We start from the raw sequence: 13,244 nt of genomic DNA, 5'->3' as shown, positions 1-13,244 counted from the left end.
AATACTTGTTATTTTCTTCCTGAATGTTCCTTAGGGCATACTCGAGCTTCTGCATGAATTTTGATTCACTGAATTTTTTCCTTGTGTGTGACAGTTGACAAGTGGCTATTACTCCCTCCGTTTCATATCAGCGACAACTAATATGAAACGGAGGGAGTACAAGCTAACAGTGCGTAATTTGTTTTTGTGTGGCTATTCTTCTTGTATGGTCAGAGTTTTGTTGTACTGGAATATGAACTATAAATTGGAAAAATTCTCCGTATTTTGTTCCTCTTGTAGCTTATAGCTTATCAGAATAAAAAAAATAGATGTAGCAGATCCAATATTTAATTTCTGAACGCGTATCACATTTGGCTACTGTTGTTCCAGGCTACCAGCCATTTATATTTTGGTGCTTAAAGTGGCCAAACATCAGCGAAGACAAATATATTATGTTTCTTAATTATCTCTGTTTTCTTTGAAACAGGAATGCCGTATGAAGAACAAGTATGTCAAGAAGCCTTTGGATGGCCTGTGACATTTAGGGCCTCGCCAAGGAATAGCAGAGAGTTGCGTTGCCAAGTAGTAACAGTATGGTCCGTATGGTCGTGGGAGAAACATTCACCAGATTGTAACTATACTAGATTAGACTAGAGTATGGTCAGTATGGCCAAGTGAAAAACATATAGGTGAGTGTCTTGCTGCCATTGAAACACGTCGCTAGGCCGGCTGAGGCTGCTGCTGGAAGCGTGGCGCGACGATCCAGAGCGTGGCGAGTGATGAGAACCGACCGAGAGGCCCGACGAGGCACGCGATGATGGCCAACCCATCCCAAATGCACGCGACTATATGCATTCATGTGCACTAGGAATTAAGAAATGCAAAAAGCATCCCAAATGCTACTAATAAAACAGTATATATATATAGGACACGCAATTTCATCAAGGCATTAGATAAATTCAGCTCAAAGAAACCAAAACGCCTAATGAAGTCTTTAAGTGACGAGCAGAGAGAGTGAGGAGAGGTAAAAACTACTGGCCGTTCTTGTTCAAAACAAACAACTTTTTCTGCTAGCTAGTAGACTTATGCAATCGATCAGTGTGTGGACGTTTAGTTTCCTTTTTTTTTTAAAGAGTGGCTACGTACCTTGTGCTAGTGTAGAAGAGGGTGGAGCAGAGCAGTACGGCCGAGCTGTAGGCGCTACTGATGTAGTAGAGGACGAGCAGGCTAGGAGGAGTATGTTGAAGATGCAATCATGCAGTGGAGATCAACATGAAGGGAAGGGAAGGCGGTCGGTACCTTGACTATGGTGGATTTTGTTGGTGCTGCTCCCTGCTGCTGCTGCCTGATGAGAGAGGAGATGCTCGGACAAGGAGGAGAAGAAGGGGCCCTGCTGGCGTGAGGACGAAGAAGAGCCGCTGCGCCGAACGAATGTGCTGCCGTGAGGAGGAAGAGGAGCTGCCGCGCAAGCATTCCACTGTACGTAGATGCCATGAGTGTACTCATCACCAAAGCAATACCACGTACGACTTTCTTTCGGTTAAAAAAAATGTAGGTGGGTTTCCCGATTTTAGGAAGAAGATCCTTCACCTGGTTTTTTTCTCCTGTGTTCTCTTTATCAGTTTTTTTTTGCCAGTTTGTTTTTTCTTTTTATCTGTCTTTCCTTTTTTCAGCATTTTTTAATTCATGAATTTATATTTTCCCTACTTGCACTGTGAGTAGTTTTTTAATTCATAAAAATTTATAAATTAGGATTTTTCTTCTTCTTCTCAAATTCATGGACGTTCCGCATACGTGTAATCGGAGCAACAAACAAGTGATTCGATGGACCCGGGCGTAGCGAGGACCACCAGCCATCCACTTTCTGCAGACAACAGAAACGTGACACACAACACAACAAATTCTTAAAGTTTTTCGCAAGTTCCAATGATTTTTTAGTACAATATAAATTTCTAGATTTTCCATGTGACAAATGCAAAAACAATTCTACAAGTTGCATGGCTTTACAAAACATACAATGGAAAATGTACTATACAAACCTTGGGAACTCTTTCTTATATAGCTTGGAATTGTTTTTTAAATACCATGGCAAATGTGTTGTATATACCATGACTTTTTTATTGAACTTACCATGGATTTTTTTTTTAAATATACCATGAAAAATTTATTGACACCTACCGACATGCCATGGCAAACTTTTGAGATGTCTTTAAACAAATTAACTATATACTTTTGTGTTTGATGTCATTGATGCTTTTTTCTGGTTTGGCAAGTTGACATATGGACTAGATGGCAATGAAGTTTACCTTACCATGGCCAAAATTGACAAGTCCAGAGATGGAAACACCCCAACCCCCAGCCACCCCCCATTATGTTGTACCATTTTCCTTGACAAATTACCAGAAAAATTGATTTTTGACACGGCAATTTCATGAAAACTTTGCCCTATTATAAGTCACATGGCAAATTCATAAAAACAAAATTCCAAGCAAGGCAAATTTATAATTTTCATAGTGTCCACATGGCAATTTTATGAATTTTCCAACTTGTCACTTGGCAAATTCATAACATTCTTGTTTTCCAAACATCAAAAATTTGTAAATTTTCATAGTCTCCACATGGCAATTTTATGAATTTTCCAACTTGTTACAAGGAAAATTAATAACATTCTTGTTTTCCAAACATGTCAAATTTGTAATTTTTCATAATGTCCACATGGCAATTTTATGAATTTTCCAACTTGTCACATGGCAAATTCATAACATTCTTGTATTCCAAACATGGAAAATTTATAAATTTCATAATGTCCACAAGGTAATTTTGTGGATTTTCCAACTTGTCACATGGCAAATTCATAACATTTGTTTTCCAAACATGACAAATTTACATAATGTCCGCATGGAAATTTTATGAATTTTTCAACTTGACACATGCCAAGTTTATATATTCATGGCAAATTTACACATTTTTCGCATGTTCACATGTGAGATTTTTATAGTTTTTGGTTTTTAAGGTAGCCTCTAGCATCATGTTTGTATTAGGCACATGGTAAATTTAAATTTTCTTTCTATTTTCCACTCATGATGGCATTCTCAGGAGAGAAAAAAAATCATGTCTTAGATGGCAAATTTTATTTATTTATTCTCTATCACCTGTGTGTCAAATTAAAATTTCCATTTTGTATGGTTAGATTTGTGTCTTTAGATACCAAACTTAGTCTTTCATGGATGGCAATTTTATTTTTGTACTACCCACAAGACAATATTTTTAACAATGTTTTGTAATATTTTCACATGGCAACTTTTAGATAATTTAAAGTTTCGGGATATACATGTGAAATTTAGGAAAACAATCACTAAATCATGCCAAACTGTAAAAAAAGTTTCTCTCTTCATATGACACAAGGAATCAGTTATTAGCTTCGTGGCAAATCTAGATAGTGCACCATGAAAAACTCTATTTAAGTTTATGTTTTTTGTCGACGTATTTAACAAGCATGTGAATCAAATGATTTTAGACCTATTAGTCTAGTGCATAGTCGAGCTAAAATTTTCTCCAAAGGTCAAGCATGAAGGCCTGCTCCTTTTCTGCCCCGCATCATTGGAGATAACCAGGGGGTGTTTCTTATGGGGAGATCTTTTCATTATAACTTCAAAATGGTAAGAGATTCGGCTAAAATCCTCAAGGAAAAGAAGTGCAACAATGTTTTACTTAAATTGGATATCGCTAAGGCCATTGATTCTGTGGCCTGGCAATTTCTTATGTAAGTATTACAGAAAAGAGGTTTGGTCGTAAATGGAGGGCTTGGATTGCCATGTTGCTTGGCACGGCTTCAACACATATTCCCCTAAATGGGGTCCCTGGTCCCAAAATTTGGCATGGTTGTGGTCTTAGACAAGGGGACGCCCTGTCCCCTATGCTTTTCATTTTAGTGATGGATGCCATGAGTGCTCTCTTTGACAAAGCCAAGAGTTTTGGTCTACTCGAGCCCTTCCATGGCAGTCAGGCAATTCCACAACGACTATTGATGTATGCAGAAGGGGGCTAGTTGATGCCACAACGGTGCATCTGAGACATCAAAAGGAAGATATCCATTGAGTGTTTCATCCAAGTGTTGCTAATGTGGGAGGATCCCAAAGGTTTAAATAAATCCAGAAGGTCATGATACCTGGACTTGGCGATGGGAGTCGAGGGGCAAGTTCACTGTTAAATATGCATTTAAGGCGATCTTTGCGGTAGAACTGGAGTGGGCTCCTCTCAAATGCAAATTCTTCATTTGTCTAGCCATGCGAGCAAGAATTTGGACTGCCGATCATCTAAGCAGAAGCGGGCTCCCCCATAGCTAATTCTGCAGTTTTTGCTCTTCCTGGTCAGGAAAATGTGCAACACTTGTTCATTAGATGCGCAGTTCTGAGCATCATATGGAGTTCGACTCTTCTATGGGCAAACCTACAGGAGGTACTATGGATGGGTGCTGGCCTAGTGCAAGATCAAGGCTACCAGGGGATAACAGATAAGCGCTCAACACTCTTGTGATTCTGGTAGTCTGGTCCATATGGTAAGTGAGGAACAAAAGGGTTTTTGATGGGATTTTCGCACCCATCCAGCGTATCATAGACTAGATTAAGATGGATGCTCGCTTTTGGATCGTAGCAAGTTATGGTAGGCTTAGCACCCCATATGCAGCAGAGTAGGCTCTTAGGCTACTAGTTGCCGTTGGCCTGGGCATTTTTTTTCCAAATTGTCGTCGTTTGTACCTTGTGTTATTTCTCTCATATCTATCTATAACTAACTAATAATAAATGGAGGTCTATTTCTCTGATTTTTTTGGTCCGTTCACCGCTTAAAAGAAAAGAAATCTATCCGAGGTTTTTTTTGAGCAAAATCTATCCGAGGTTTTTTTTTTGAGCAAAATCTATCCGAGGTGGTACTAATTTTTTGTCCTATAAAAGGAAAAACGGTTTGTCTAGAATTTCGTATGTGGGACGTGCACGTTGTGGCCCAGTGAGGCCAGCCCACTTATTTTCCTGCCACGCAGTTAAGAAAATCCTCTTTACCACACAATGCAGCAAATAGTCAGCGCTTCGCACGAGCGCCCAAGACTGGGCCGCCCGTTTTACTTTTTAGTGTTGTATTTCTATTTTGGTTTTCTATCTTTTTTCTCTTTATCCTTTTTTAAGATTCAATATTAAAAAAAATCAGAATTTTGATTTTCTTTCAATTCTCTGGAAAATATTCTGAATTCAAAAAAACATTCCCATTAAAAAAATATTCGGAACTTTAAAACTTATCTCGTTCCAAAATTTACTCAAAAGTCAAACAATGTTCCTAATTAAAAAAATGTTTTTGTTTTCCAAAATTCGAAAAATATTCCTTTTTTGGCGAAATTTTCAAAAAATCAAAATAATGTTTGTCTGTAAAAAACACATTTTCTAAAATTGTTTCGAACATTCAAAACATGTTATTGTTTTCAATAATTATTCACAAATTCAACAAGTGTTCGTGTTTCCTAAAAGTTTCATGTTTTTTAATTGTTAATTTCAGAAAATGTTCAAACTTTGTTCATGGATTTCCAAAAATGTACGGAATTTTCAAAAAACTGTTCATTTTTAAAAAACGTCTAGGATTCAAAATTGTTCAGGTTCCAAGAATATTCAGCAATTATTAATTATTAATGTTTTTTCATAATTGTAAAAAAAATCGATCAAAAAAATGTTTCGAAACTAGTCATGGGTCAGCAGGACGTGTTTGTTTGAGTGGCTAGCATCATGTGGTTGGGTCTTTTAAGTCGTGAGTTCGATTCTTCAATGCGTCTTTTTTTGGATTTTTACTCATGCATTAGAAAGAAGGGTCGTTAGGGTGCCATGAACTCTTGTGTGTTCCACATGCTATTTTATGCAACTAGAGTCATATAGTAGCTCCCACACAGCTAGACCAAAAATAAGAACCAAACTTACGACGTCCCATCTAGTTCCTCCAGCAGATGCCAATTGAGCTAGCTCAGTTTTGTTACATAAAAACGATTGGTCCTCATATTAAAATATATTTGGATTTTGTTTGGTCCGTCCCGCACATGCTTCCCTTTTTTTTCGTCTGTCCCCCCGGTGGGCCGAATTGGGCCTATCATGCATTTCTTTTTCTGTCGGACGGACGAGCAGCAAAAAATTTAGGCCTCAAGGGGATTAAACTGCAATTAGTAATCCATTCGGTTACACCCTCTTATGAGAGAGCGGTTGAAACAACCATGCCCCGAAGGTCGACGGGCAGCCACAAAATGAGGAGGCAGCCACACCTCGAGACGGATGCGTACCAGGAGGAAAAAAGGCATAAGTTGATTGGTCACCGGCATGCCGAGAAACCCCACCACTATCAAGATCCCATGGGCCAAACATGACCCGGGAGAAGACTGCAACTCCTCGTTGCGGAGATTGTTTTTGGTGGACACATTAATTATCTCTCCTGTTGCTTCTCAAAAAAAAAATTATCTCTCGTTGCCACACACAGGCATATGTGCTAGTTAATATATATACAAGCAGCACTCCTACATGGTTTGAAAAAAAGCTTCACACGATGGCAAATTTTATTTTGACACCCGACATCCTTTTTCTTCTTCTTTTTTTTTGAGGCAACTCGGTAGGCCTAGCATTGGGCCTGCCGGGCCATTGGGGTTGGGGTCGCAGTGGTGTTTTTTTAAAACGCCAATCCGGGCAATGAATCGTTCGCGATGGGAGCTAGCTCCCGGCCGGGAGATGTATGTGGGAATTAGAAAAAGCTTTGATCCCAAGCAGGCGAGCAGTAGCTGTCGCCGAAACCATGGCGGGCATCGTGACGCGCATTTCCCGGCCGCGTGGTGAACTTACTTAAAGCGGCAGACTGGGCCATGGATAGGGGCAGTTGATCCACTCGATTCCCCTCACCCTCACCAGAAGTGGAGGAGAAGAGAAGCTTGCCAGTGAGGGAGATGAGCAGGGTGTGCGTCACCGGAGCCGCCGGCTATATAGCCGCCTGGCTCGTCGGGAAGCTGCTGCAGCGAGGCTGCATCGTCCACGCCACCTTGAGATCCCTCCGTGAGTGCACCTAACTTGTAGTACCTAAGCTTGTACTCGATCTCCAGGCTCCAGCTCCTCGTAGCTGCTAACCACATGAACCATGCATCATTTGGTGATCGTGCGTGCGTGTGTGACAGTGGATGAGGAGAAGACGGCGGTGCTGACGGTGCTGCCTGGCGCGGCGGAGGGGCTGACGCTGTTCGAGGCGGACATTTACAACGCCACCACCTTCGAGCCGGCGATCCAGGGCTGCGAGTTCGTCTTCCTCGTCGCCACCCCGCTGATGCACGACAACAGTAGCACCAAGGTACAGCTCAATCTGCGTGTCGGTGTCCGGCGATATTTTTTTGAGCTTTGAATTGAATATTTCTTGACTACTCACTCTTACCACTCCGTGCCCCACATGGATGTATAGTTTTTTGATAGAGTAATGGATAGGCGATAATTAAGCTACTTACTCCAACTATATATGAAGTTGATGCCGGGATAGATAATTTAACTTCGGAGTACTTATTTATAGGTGAACCAACCAGTAGTTGGATGAACCAAATCTTATGCTCCATCCGTTCACAAATATAATATGTTCTAGTTTTTTTGTGATTTGGATGTAATATGTATATTTTAGTGTGTTTGTTCACTCATTTTCATTTGATGTATATAGTTCACACTGAAATATCCAAAACATCTGACACTTTAAACATAACAAATCAAACATTTTTCATGACAAACTATGTTGTCATGAGTCAGCCTGGACGTACCGAGCGGTCCAAAAAGCCCGCTCGTGGACCGGCCCGCACCGGACCGAAATTGGAGGCCCGACCAAAAATAACAGTCGGTCCGGTCTGGAAAAAGAGGCCCGAAAGAGGTTCGGTCCGGTCCTGTTTTGGCCCGGTCCGCTTGGTCGGACCGAAAGATTTTTTTTTTTTTTTGCATTATCTGAATATAGTTGGGACGAGAGGCCCAGCCCATTTGGCGTTCCTGGTATGACCTAATCCATCCCACGCACACACACCTCACTCAAACGCTCACCTGACGTGGCCGTCCTCCTCCACCACGCAACAGCCGCCGCGACGGCATGGCCGGCGGCAGCAGGCCACGGGCAGCACGGCCAGCAACGGCCACGTGCATGTGCACAGCCAGCAGCAGCAGGTCATGGCCGGCAGCCCCAGGCGACGTTTCGCTTAAAAAAATGCACGTACACACACACACCTGCGCCGCCGCCGCCGTGCAGCGCACAGCCTCTTGCCGTCGCGGCCACCGGCCTCCCTGCGACTTACCACCATGTCCAGGGGCTCCGCAACCATGAGATCTCCTCTCCCACGCAATGAATCGGCCGGATTCGCACGGAAGCCGTCGCCATCGTCCTCCTTCCCCAACTCCTGCCGCCGTCGATGCTTCCTCAGCCTCCCCGACCCCTCCATGGAGTTCACCGTGAGCCACCCTCCCTTTCCTTTCTGTTCTTCCTCCGATTAGTGCCTAGAGTCGTCTCTGGCCGCCGCGACTGCCCACATGGTCGGTCCTTCGGTCTGGCCCGAGCTTTTCCGCCACCGGTCCGATGCCAGAAAAGGGGACCGCCGCGCTGCTCGGTCCGGTCCGGTTCGGTCCGCCGGTGGCCGGTCTCCGAACCGGCCCGGACCACCGTCCACCCTGAGTCATGAGGATCGCAATTTCTTTTGGCAAGCGTGGTAAATTCTTGCTCAAAAATCCAACGTTCGATTTGTAACAAAATCCTTAGTCTTTTGGTGTGAGGTTTATAACGTACTGACCAGATCACCAATGGTAGCTAATGATCGGTTAACAAATATGCATGCATGTACTCAAAAGTATAAGAGCGTGACCGAGGCGATCGTGGACGCGCACCGCCTCATCCTGCAGCAATGCGAGCGGTCCAAGACCGTGCGGCGCATCATCCACACCGCTCCAGGAGAACGGTCATGGGTTCAAGGACTTGATGAACGAGTCATGCTGGTCTCCGCTCAACATCCCCTACAACTATAGCAATGCCCACCTCGACGTACGTAAATTATACTCCCTCCGTTCCTAAATATAAGGCATTTTGGCAGTTTGAGTTGTCAAAACGTCTTATATGTAGAAACAGAGGGATTACATCTCGATACATATCAACCCACTGTATATTTCCGACAAATCACCCATCACCGCTATCGGTGATGAATCCAGGCATACGTGGCATCCAAGAGCCTGTCGGAGCAGGAGCTGCTGAGGCACAACGAATCGGAGGGCGGCAGGGCATTTGAGGTGGTGACATTGGCGTGTGGGCTCGTCGGCGGTGACGCTCCACCCTGTCTTGTCGAGCAGGATGAGCAGTGTCACGATGGTTGTGGCGGCCCTCACGGGCAACGAGATCCACCACAACGCCCTCTGCTTCATGCAGGCGCTTCTGGGGTCCGCGCCGCTGGTGCACATCGACGACGCCTGCGCGGCGCACCTCTTCTGCATGGACCAGCCATCCATGGCTGGCCGGTTCCTCTGCGCCGCCGGCTACCCCACCATGCAGGATTACGTCGCCCGCTTCGCAGCCAAGTACCCGGAGCACAAGATAATTCTCAAGGAGTACGCAGTCCTTATTCACTCCTTGTATTGATTGCATGGTTGATCAGTTTGTGTTTGTTTTCTAATTATGTGGTGATGATTGCTGTAGGTTGGCAGGAGAGGGGGTGAGGGTGCCGGGTGACTCGAGCAAGCTTGTGGAGCTGGGGTTTAGGTTCAAGTATAGTGTGGAGGAGACGCTGGACTGCAGCGTTGAATGCGCCAAGAGAATGGGAGAGCTCTGATGGTGATAAACAAGTTCATTTGGTTGACCATGCATTCCAAGCAAGAACCCCGGAGAAACTTTGGATTTGAATGCGGCAGCCCACATATTCTCCATCGTCGGCTCAACTCTTGGATCTTATGTTGAAAAGTTAGAATTTAAACATGGGTCTTAAAATAAAGTAATGTATACGTATTGATTTGTGAAACTGGAGCAGCCGCTCTGACCTACTCCCTCCGTTCGGAATTAGTTGTCGCAGAAATGAATGTATCTAGATGTATTTTAATTCTAAATACATCCATTTCTGAGACAAATAATTCGGAACGGAGGGAGTAGTACATATTTTGGCAAGATGCACGTTTTGTTTTCAAGTTGCCTTTTGACTGGCCCGTTTACTGGCTTTTGTGTGGTTCCTCCAGTTTTTAGTTTTTTTGAGGAATTCCTCCAGTTTTTAGCGAGATAGGATAGGAGGAGAGAGCCTTTCTCTCACCTACCGCGACAGTGCGACACACAGGGAGCGCTCGCCGGAGCTGTATATCACCCGATGCGAATCCTAATTAGGTCTCGCCTTTGGTGGGAGGCAGTTGGGCCGGCCCAATACGGGGTCCTAGAGGAGCAGACTTTTCAGGGAAGTTTTGAATGTTTTCGTCATTTTTCCTATTTGTTTCTTTTATGGTTCTGACTGATTTTCATTTGGTTTTTTCATGTCCTTTTTGTGGTGCCTTCTATGTTTCTTTCAACAGTCTTATGTCATTTTTCATTGGTTTTTCTGTTTTCTTTCATTTCAACAAATGTCTACTTCTGTCAATATTGTACATTTTTGTATACACGTGGGATATTTTTGGATACATCTACATTTTGTTGAAATACATGTGTTTCAACATTTATTTGATACACATTTTTTTGCCACATACATGTGTTTGAACAAATGTCTACCTCTTAATTAGACCAACAAGTCCCTGCCACTCGGGTGTACAAGTGAGCAAGTCAGCAATCGTAGGGGCTGTTTTGGCTTTGCCAGATGTAAGAGCGTCTACAACTTTGTAAGTACGTGCTGGCTTCTAAAGCGTGTGCAGGTGGTGTACCCTTTGGCTACGACCCGTTCTGATATGTTTCTCTGTCTCTTACATGATGCATGCTTTGTAATCAATATAAATCGTGTGAGGAGACAAAAAAAACAGTAAAACCCCACCTAGTCGCTACCGCTTGGGTGTACAAGTGAGCAAGTCAGGAATTGTAGGTGTTGTTTGGTTTTTGCCAGAGCGTACACAGGTACCTTCATTTTCACCATAAGCAACCACTTGATACATTACCTAGGAGATGGAGGAGGTGTCATGCTGTGTTGTTGTAGAGAACATTGAAATGATCTGTATGAAGTCTCGGCAATTGAAACAGTCATGTTCTTGTCTGGAATAATGACTCCAAGCCTCACTTCATATGACCTAGGTGTTGCCTGAGATGCGTCTTCCATATAATCCAAATCAAGATCTTGGATATAATCAACATTCATGGCGACTTTTAGTGTTGCATTAGATGGGGTAAGTGAGCCAGAGGAGGAATTCCAATATCAAGTACCCATCACTGGTGATATCTTCAAATATGATTCGTGTGTTTTCTTCATTGTGATGTCATTTATTCTTGAACTTGACATAACCTTTAATGTCTAATAATACAATAAAGAAGACACTATTAGGTTATAAAGTGTAACAGCTACATTATGATATCGCAAGAATAAGCATGAGAACTCAAAATGCTGGCCTTTTCCACCACTCATCATCTTGTGACATGGTGTTTTTCTTGAAGTCGCATCCCACACCGGTCTCCCACAACTAGAGTTAATTGAATATGTTGTAATCACATTTTAGCTTGTCCCATTTGTTTCCGAGTTGGATACTCCTTCGTACCTCCTCAAATGCATTGTTAATCAAATAAATGTTTGGCCTATTTCCAGCCTTCACTTGCTCCACAAATTAGTCATTGAGAATCGAAGTATATTCATTGGTCCATCCTGCCATGCTCAACACTTGCATAAGAAACACCAGGTCACTTTGGTGCTCACATGTACAAGTAAAATATGCATAGATTGGAACAAAGGTAGTTTTATGCATAGCCAAAATCATGTAATATTATGTGTCCATCTTTTATGTGTGCATATGTGCATCTACCCATGATTTGCCACAAACATATCAATACCCTTAGCATACGTCAAATTTAGAAGGTAGGACACACTGGCGACATGATCCGGCCATTATCGACCATTCTTTTACCAAGAGAACTCCACAAAATGTAAAACTTGTCGAAAACCGAAGCAACTTGGAATGATGCCTTGAATTGGTCATATGAGGCTATGAAATAAGATTGGGGCCATTTTAAGGATGTCGAGAAACAACTACTCTCAGACGGAGCCTTCTGGCCTACATGAACACTCCCTGTTGAACATGGTCTATATTTGGATATCCTTCAAATGACCCCAACTTTTGCAAACTACTGGGCATACCTATAGTAGGCATTCATGTCGGTTTTGAATGATTTCAGATATCGTATGCAGGTTGTGACACGTACGACCATTTATCGGCCTTTTTTGACCCAGAAAACTCCAGAAAATGCAAAATTTATGAAAAACTCAAACAACTTGGCATGGTGCCTTGTCTTGGTCATAGCCATCTATTTTTTTGACTAGTTCAAGTAGTTTGAGAAACAACATGCTCTCAGATAGAGCCTTCTTGCCTATCCAAACCCCCTCCGTTGAATATGGTCTATATTTAGACATCCTTCAAATTATCCCAACTTTTGCAAGCAGGTGGACATGCCCATGGTAGGCATCCATATATGGTTTGAACAATTTTCGACACAATATGCAAGTTATGACCCTCCGGGCTATTGGGGAACGCAGTAATTTCAAAAAAAATCCTATGCACACGCAAGATCTATCTAGGTGATTGATACGTCTCCAACGTATCTACTTTTCCAAACACTTTTTCCCTTGTTTTGGACTCTAACTTGCATGATTTGAATGGAACTAACCCGGACTGACACTGTTTTCAGCGGAATTACCATGGTGTTATTTATGTGCAGGAGCAAACGTTCTCGGAATGACCTGAAACTTCACGGAGCCACTTTTCAGAAAATAAGAAAAATACTTGCCAAAGATGAAGGCCAGGGGGGCCACCACCTTGCCACGAGGGTGGGGGCGCGCCTGCCCACCTAGGGCGCGCCCCCCTACCTCGTGGGCCCCCTGTCGCCTCTCCGACTCCAACTCCACCTCCATATATTGAGTTTGGGGAGAAAAAATTCAAGGAGAAGAAATCATCGTGTTTTACGATACGGAGCCGCCGCCAAGCCCTAAAACCTCTCAGGAGGGCTGATCGGGAGTCCGTTCGGGGCTCCGGAGAGGGGAATCCGTCGCCATCGTCATCATCAACCATCCTCCATCACCAATTTCATGA

General features: G+C 43.2%; 1 pseudogene; it reads left to right on the top strand.

The window, feature by feature from the left end:
- Positions 1-6,940: 6,940 nt before the first annotated feature.
- Positions 6,941-9,991, top strand: LOC119298608 (annotated as a pseudogene).
- Positions 9,992-13,244: the final 3,253 nt, after the last annotated feature.

This window comes from Triticum dicoccoides, chromosome 5A, assembly GCF_002162155.2.
Source record: "Triticum dicoccoides isolate Atlit2015 ecotype Zavitan chromosome 5A, WEW_v2.0, whole genome shotgun sequence".
In the NCBI taxonomy this organism is placed as follows: Eukaryota; Viridiplantae; Streptophyta; class Magnoliopsida; order Poales; family Poaceae; genus Triticum; species Triticum dicoccoides.
Note: the sequence above shows the minus strand (reverse complement) of the source record. Positions and strands in the feature narration are given on the sequence as shown.